This window comes from Papaver somniferum, unplaced genomic scaffold (genome assembly GCF_003573695.1).
Source record: "Papaver somniferum cultivar HN1 unplaced genomic scaffold, ASM357369v1 unplaced-scaffold_135, whole genome shotgun sequence".
In the NCBI taxonomy this organism is placed as follows: Eukaryota; Viridiplantae; Streptophyta; class Magnoliopsida; order Ranunculales; family Papaveraceae; genus Papaver; species Papaver somniferum.
In genome coordinates this window covers 2,114,186-2,122,577 of record NW_020622713.1, presented here as the reverse complement: position 1 = coordinate 2,122,577, position 8,392 = coordinate 2,114,186, and the positions used below count along the sequence as shown (strand labels likewise).

Sequence of the window (8,392 nt, the reverse complement as noted above, 5' to 3'; positions counted from 1 at the left end):
TGATAAGAAGTTTCTGCTTCCACCATTTGAATTGTTTTTCATCAAGAACAATTTTATCTTTTTCTTTTTCATCAATAAAGGTTGTATATCGAAAACACAATCATATCGGGTAACCATGGATCTTCATAATAATGTCGATCAACATCAAGCCAATGTGATTCGCCCTCGAAGATGTATTTGAAACGATTCCAACAATTGATGGAATCGCTTGAAGGCTATATGAAATTGTTTTACAAACATATAATAAAATATCAAAATAGCATACATAAGCCATCTGATTGATAAGAAAAATAAAAAGAACCCTAAAAATTGTTGAAACAATAATTTATTTTATTGATACTGTACATACTAGGAAGACTAAGCTTGATCTGCCCGGAATATCTGAAAAATCAGATTAAATCTGGACATGGGAGAAAAACAAATAAGAAAAGATCCGTTTTTCATTTTTTTTTTCCGGATTCTGGAAAAAGGGAGAGAAGAGAGAGTAAATTAAAGGTTGCTCATATTCTCGTGTTAAGGAACCAAATCTGTCTTACTTATCTAGAAAGGATACGATAATTGAATCATAAATCCCAATCCTCTTTTATTTTGGCCCCACAAAAATTGATGTGGAACAGAGAAAAAATTGATGTGGACAACTCTGATGAGAGTATTATAGAAAACTTTTTCATTGACCGAGGCCTCACGCAAAAAATACTACTGAATGATTTGTATACCTTACTTACACCTCCAACTTACTGCAGTCTCAAACCCCGGTTACCCCCACCCACTTTCTCGACCACTTTCATTTGTCAGTTTTAATTGATACAATAAAGATCTGGAAATCAAAAATCAACTTAGTTAAGCTCTGATAATCAGAACAATAATTTTTTTTCGCTTTTCTTAAATATAGCACACACTTTTATTATTGATAACCCATGAAACTTTGTCAATGAAATTAATTAATAAATAAAACTTGACTTTTCTGCCTATTAACGATAGCCCATGAAACTATATCCAACTCGTTCCTTTTCTTATTATTTCGTGACATTGTTATTACCATCATGATTGTATTTTGATTGATATTGATATCAAACTACAACCACATAATATTTTTTTTTGTAGAAACAAATCATGGTATGAGTTTAATTGATCTAGCTACACGAACTTTTGGTTTTATTATCAGTGAACTATAGATATAATGAACCCTAACTCTTTTATCATACAGTTTGCTAAAAAGTTACCATGTTTTCATCATGCCATAAAATATAAAAGTTTTACGTATTTTCCCCAATTTTTGGCATTCTTGATTCTACATTAATAGTTTTCATTATTTTCATTCTAATCCTTTTTCTTGATGATTTTGATGCGTATTTTATTTTTTATTTTTTTTATTTTTTATTTTTTTTTGCAGTTCTGATAATTGTGTTACTAACCAAATTTTTTGTAAATCTTTCCATGAATCTATTTATCAATCATCAAGTTGTGTGCATAATTCCTTACGTGAAAGCGAATTAAGAAGTGGTAGTGGCGGTGATATAATACAGTTCTAATCGTGATTATTAAGCTGTTGAAAAAAAGATAGAAACTAACAGAATTTCTTCTATAACTTTTACAAGAATGATTTATAAGAGAAATAATAAACGAAGAACGTTGTGTGGCTAAAGGAAAGAGAGCGTTGATCATAAAAGTAGGGGAAGATGGAAGATTCTGGAAGCACCATAATCGGTTTGAGGTGTCTTCATGAAAAAAATGGCTTCTCTTAAATGTAGACCACACATTTATTAACCATAGCTCATTTTAAATAAGTGATTAAGCTAACCAAACAGACCTTTATAATTATTCAACATAGCCTACGAAATTATGTTTAATTATTATATACAACCCATAATAATTAGATAATCATTAAATTCCTAAATCAACATAAAAAAAGAAAAGTTGCATAGAAAAAAAAACATCAAAAAAAACTAATCAAATTTATGTAAAATATTTGATATAATTAATGTTTTTTAAGTTTAAGGATAATCAACACCCTCAATCAATTTTAGTATAATAATGATTGAGAATAAAAAAAAAATCATCTTATAAATTTTTTCTTTTTATAGATTATGTTTATGGAGTTTTAGGAGAATGGTAATAGGAAAAGAATTAAAACTTTAATTAATTCCATTTCCATTTATGTTGTTGTGAAATTTTTTAAGGGAACAATGAGAATATACATCATCAATTTTAATATAATCATGATTAGAAAAGATTAATTTTAGAAAAAATAAGAAATAAAGTTCATACATGATTGTTCGATTGTGAGAATACTAAAAAAATAATTAAAATTAAATTTAAGTATGATTAAGAAAAAAAAGTTAGGATTTATTTTGATTTTGAGTCAGAAGAATTTAAGACTTGTTTGGTTTTTCATTTTAACTTTTGCTTCTTCATTTTAATTTAAATTTTTTGGGCTATGGTTAATACGAGTGTGGGCTACATTTAAGATAAGCCAAAAATAAATAAATAACCAAGAACGATTTAAATCGGCCTTCACTCTATCAATTTTTTGTTTCAAATTCACTCCATTTCTCTCGAAATATCCGCCCCTGATAATGATAACGATGATGAATGGAGATAGCTTAAACCATGATGCTTTGAGCAGAGATGCAAGACTGAGTTCAACAAATTTCTTACTAGCGCTAAAAGAAACCTCAAAATCTGCACTGACAGAGTCTCAAACTATAAGGTATGTGATTTTCCAGGGGTTTTCCTAATTTAGGGACTTTCACCGAAGTTTTAATTGAGATCGGAAATTGTTAGGTTAGAATATATACTTCAATATCAAAATTGAAGATTTTTAAGGGTTTTCATCATTCAGATGACGGAGAGTTTGTTCAATAGAAGAGCTATTTGCAGAGGATGTGGATTGAAACCAAATACTCAATTCTTGCTGTTCTTTTGTTACCTAATGCATAGGTATGATAAATGGGACTGCAAGATTGTTCCACTAATCGTATAATAAGTTGGTTAAATTTATATCATTTCCTGTTTTGCTAATTTATTTTTGATCTTTTTGTTTCAGCCGGAAGGACGATTAGAAACACAAGCGAAGATATGCTTAAGTATATCAAGTCGTCATCCTGAGCACTGACAAATACTTCTGTAGTTCACAAAAAAGTCCAATGTTTGTCGAATTCCGGTGTTGATCACGTTAAGTCAGATTTCCCTGAGGTCCTTCGTTTCATTAATTTGTTGCGGACATTTCGCTTACTATTTTCTAAACAATCAGACATCCCAATATTTGATGCTCAATTTGATTGTTGCTAGAAGGTTGAATATTCATACAGAGCTTCAATCAATGATATCCATCATCATAAGCTGATGTGGAGGCTTTCAGTTAGGCTCACTGGTGTTCTCTTTTTGTAAGCAGCTTTTGTTCCACAATTTAGTATGCAGGTCATGTTTGAATACGGCTGGATAACTCTTGGGTAATTCCACAAACCAGAGACTTGGTTGAACGATATGATGCCACATCAACCTTGACTCACATATAGTTTTGTTGTTTTTGAGCAGACGCATTCTAAATCACCTACTGGAAGTTGCATGTCACGAGTCATTTCAAACTCGCGATTTATTGTATTTTTTGTTTTGGGTTAGAATTTTTATGTCTGGGCTTCATGGAGAGTTTCCTGAGAAGTTTAGAAATTTGAAATTTTTATGTGCTGCATATTCATAGCATTCATACAGATGAGCTATAAGAACACAGTGTAGAGTTCATGCCTTTCTCATTATCCTTCTTCGTCACATTGAGTGCACTTTTATGGTTTCCTTATGATCTTCCACTTACAGACTTATATCTCTGTAAGAAATTCACGCACGGTATTTCTTTTTGAATTGGAAATCGTATTCTCTAATATGTTCTGTGTATGTGTATGTATTAGGTACAAAATGTAGCATGATCGTTTTTGACACGTACCATATTCTATTGCCATTTTGTTATGTGGACAATTTCGTTCTATCTAGCACTTCGGCTTGGATTCATTGTTTCACCTTAGGTTCAAATTTTTGTGGTTGTAGGTTTAGGTTTTGAAGATTTTTTGTCCCATTACTGGAGCAGTCGCATTTGCTAACGAGATAATGTGAGTTATTAAACCTGTCTGTTTTGCGTAGGTGTCCCGTCCCTTTTTCTCATACATGATAATGTATGCATGTAGCACAAATTGCTTATAAAATCTCTAAATCCTAACTTTGTAACTAATAGGAGATATAAAATCTCTCACTGTTTTCATTTCCTGTTTGTGTAGTGGATGCCTGCTGTTCATCAGGATATATAAAACCTCTCAGCGTAGGAGTGCTGCTTATGCAGTTGCTAAACTAAACTTTACAGGATTGGAGATCGAACTGGATAGTTGGTTAATGGCTGAGCCACTGAGATAAGAGAAGGTAAGTGAATTCATTGCATAATGTGTGTCCAACTTATTTGTAAGCATTTCTGTAAACATCCACATCTGTTTACCTTGAAAAAGAATTCCTATGATAGATTTCACCACTCAAAAATTCAGTACTGAATAAATTGGAAGGAAACTCGGAAACGCATCTTAGATGCTCTATTTCAAAGCACATGGTTTTGATGGATTATTATTTTTTAATATTTGTGATGCTTATGTGTGCTTAGAATTATTAACTAACGATTAAAAACATTAGTTTTGTAGGGGAAAAAAGTAGGATGAAAACTTTGGTTTAAGCTGTTGAAAAGTATAGACATTTAGAAATTATGTTGCGGGTTCATACCATAAACTTCTAGGGGGGAGAAAACATTATCACTATTTATTGGTTTTGTAAATGAACAAAGAATAAAAAGTTGGAAAAATGAAAAACCAAGAAAAGATATGAAACTGACAGTAAATATAGTATGGGCAGGAATTGGTTGACAATGTCATTCAGACTTATTGACCTGAAAAAAGAAAGAACATAGCTAAAACTGCCTGTCATGTTTTATTGTAGAAGCTGATAACAAAAAAGATCAGGGTTTCTAAAATTCTAAGAACTCTGCTTTGAATGTTTATGCTTTTTCCAATTACGAATGATTATGAAATTGATGATTTACTAGCTTTGTTACATCTTGATTTGGTTAAAGTGTAAATTTCAGTATTGTAAATGCAACGTATAAGGGATGAATTAGACTTGATCAGTGCGTCGTTTTGCTCCTTTGATGCTTTTTTTATTCTTCTTATTTGTTTGCTCTATCAAAGTTGTTTCTGTGCTCATATGATCATATCTTACTTTAAGATTCAGGTGGACATACGAAAGCAACTGATTATAGATTCTGCACACAAAGTTCAGCCGACCTCAACGTTAAGGATTAGAGATATTTGGATACACAAATATGTAAATTGAACTTCTGAGATTCGTTAAAGATGATTATATCTCATGATAATGCCACAAAGAGATGTTACCCAGTACGAATATCTCATGTAGATGTTGCAGTCGCAAAGAGATGTAACCCAGTGCGAACAGGTTATCAACAATTGAACCAAAGTTCCCTCTATGCGTACCGGAAAACCAAGCTAACAACGACCCCCACTTTATCAAATTCCGTGTAATAATCTGGCCATCCATTTTCATGTTGTCTTCTTTGTTGTCAACCAATCTTGTTTTTTTACATATACAGTGATCTTTCATATTGTGACAGGATCAGTTTTCCTATGCTTCTGAGCACAAAATATAATTTGGTTACGGCAACTGAGCAGTGGCTCAGATGTCGAACTAATTGTGAGCCGGAATCGGAATCAAACATCAAACGATAGTATTCTCCGTGGTAGAATGTTGTTTCTAGTACCAAAAATAGAAGAAATCAAGAAACGAAAAAAACAAGAAAATAGAAAAATTCTGAAAGCATCTTCTTGTATTCATAGCTAGAAACTGTACATGGATGATCAACACTACATTATGAGAATTAAAATACAGTCAATTTTTCCTTTTTCCATCAACATTTAGCAACTAATTTCTATATTAATCACAGTAATTAACAATATTACTAGCTTAATACCCATTCTTGGTTTTTGGAAGAACGATAGGCATGGATTCTTCTCTATGAAACCTCATTTGTTTAGCAATAAAATCCTCTACTTTCTTCCGCAACTCATCGTTGCTCATAATCTCTACATCTTCACATCTCGAAACCTTCTTCTTCTCAACGTTTCGGTATTTTTCAGTCTCAGATCGTCCAACTTTTCGTAAACTCTGTTTCTCATAAACCCTGTGATTCTTCAAATTTTCCGATTTGCTTCGTCGCTAACCCCTGTTATTAGAATCCATTAAATCCACATCAGCGTTAATGGCAGTACTCACTGGCTTGCTAACCAGAACATCATTAAATTCTTCTGCTATCGCTGTTTCTTATCTTGAAACACAATTTCTTCTTCCTTAACCTCTGTTTTGGAGACAGCTCTGTTTCTATTACTGTTCTTGATGAAGTCATCGTAGAGATCACGATGAATAGTTTCCGAAAACCCATTACTAATGCTTTATGATGATGGAGAATAGGAGTTGTTACCAGATTTAGCGAAAAGAGTAAGGATAATAGCATTACCAACTAAGAACACAAACTTAGGTTTTGCAACGAAAACAGAGAGGTTATGTAAATGCTCACCAAAACATTTGAGTAGATTACAAAGATGATTAGTTGAAACCCATGAAATAAACATGAAAACTAAGAAAATTTCAACCAATCTAAACAAATTTGCTATGTTTTTAATCCTTTTAAACTTTCTCATTGCGTTGATTTTCTCTGTTTTGATGTTATCAATTTCAAATAGATGATCCATTGTTTGAAGATGAAGAGGGGTTATGAAACTGATGGTTGGATGAAGTGAATGTGTTAATATCCGAAAAATGAGGGAAATTTTTTAAAACAAAACCGAACGAGTTTTTACGGAATTGGGAAAACGTTTGAAGTAGTAAGTTGATGAAATTATTTAAGGATCAGCTTGCATTTGAGGTTAAAATTTGTAAGGTAATGCGACCAGGAAGAGTGATGAAATATGAAGGAACATATTTGGGAATGAAATATTTTGAGTGTTCGTGGAGGTGTGAATAAAGAAGAGAGTTCAGTTGGGTCTCCCAGGTGTCTTATATAGCCTCTCAAAAGTTATACTACTATCTTGTTAAGTAAGGGCGGATCCTTATCGTTAAATCTCTTATTTCAACGATGATTCTTTACGGACCGTGAAAACGGACTACGGCAAAATCGCCAGACTCAGTTTTTTTTTTTTGGAGGGTTCTGATAGGCCCCGCAAAAGAGGGCAGGTATTTGTGAGAGAACTTGCGGGCGGTTTTTTTTTCGGTCTTTAATACTTTCTGTATTTCAATTTTGTTTTATAATCATGATCCCTCAATGCCCATAATTTATTTATTTTTTTTCTTCGTGTCACCGTAGGAATTTCCAAATATAAGTACACATTCTAATGGGGGCCTCGTATCCCATGATTTATATGGGCTGATACCATATACCCGATCCAATAGTTAGGATCGCTTAAGATATTTTTGTCCCATATAAAATGGTATCAGCCCCAGTAAACTGATATCAGCCTATATCAATCGTGTCGTATCAATCAACAAAACTTGCCTCAAATTTTTAATGGATTCAGTTTGATTGCAACTGGTTATTAGTTAGTTACCCCACAGCCATCGTAGTTTGCTTGACACATAACTCATCAATAATATTGCCCATTTTTAAAGAAAAAAAAAGCTCACCACAAAAAGAAGTTTAGAAATTTGAAACAAAAATGTTCATACTGCTTACTGCTATTTTAGGCCACATTCAAGTAGCTTTCAACGTCTCCCCCTTCTCTTGCGAGTCTCTTAATTCCACGACAAAACTCCACCCCAAATATTACTTTGAAAACTACTTGAACGGAAAGATACCGGTTCACTTCATCCGATATGTACTAGTAGCTAAAGATCGGAGCAACCTTTGTAGCTTCCATTATACGGTGAAATTGGAGTAACTTGAAGTAGATTACTTTATTTTTATGTTAATTTTTCTTTTTTTTTTGTAGCTTTTTATTATAAAATGCCAATGAACATGAGCCAATGCTGTATGCACTTTCGATGCTCCGAAAAATAATTTCCTAGCCTATTTATAGCTAAAGACAATTGTTCTTTTTTTGTTCTATATGCAAATTGGTACATCCCTAAATAAAACGGTACTCCATTAGCAGCCTTACAAATCTTGCATAATAATAATAGTTAGATAAACTTTGGAAGATATCACTGTTCCGTCTGTTTGTCTGGTTATCACTTTGAAATTTAACTTAACAGGAAATATCTTATCAAGATTTTAGATTATGTAGCTAGTCAGATATCTTTTTACAATATTCGGAAAATTGGTCATATGGCCAAAACCCATAAAATGTGTCTCTGGGGT

General features: G+C 32.6%; 1 long non-coding RNA gene across 2 annotated transcripts; it reads left to right on the top strand.

Moving 5' to 3' along the window:
- The first annotated feature begins 2,529 nt into the window (after positions 1-2,529).
- Positions 2,530-5,643, top strand: LOC113333909. 2 transcript variants are annotated; one of them, XR_003352425.1, is made up of 6 exons: positions 2,530-2,710; positions 2,843-2,940; positions 3,047-3,452; positions 4,042-4,103; positions 4,269-4,407; positions 5,260-5,643. It is a non-coding gene; the product is annotated as an uncharacterized LOC113333909 (long non-coding RNA). The 2 variants fall into 2 exon arrangements; XR_003352424.1 differs by having other exon boundaries at positions 3,047-4,103.
- Positions 5,644-8,392: the final 2,749 nt, after the last annotated feature.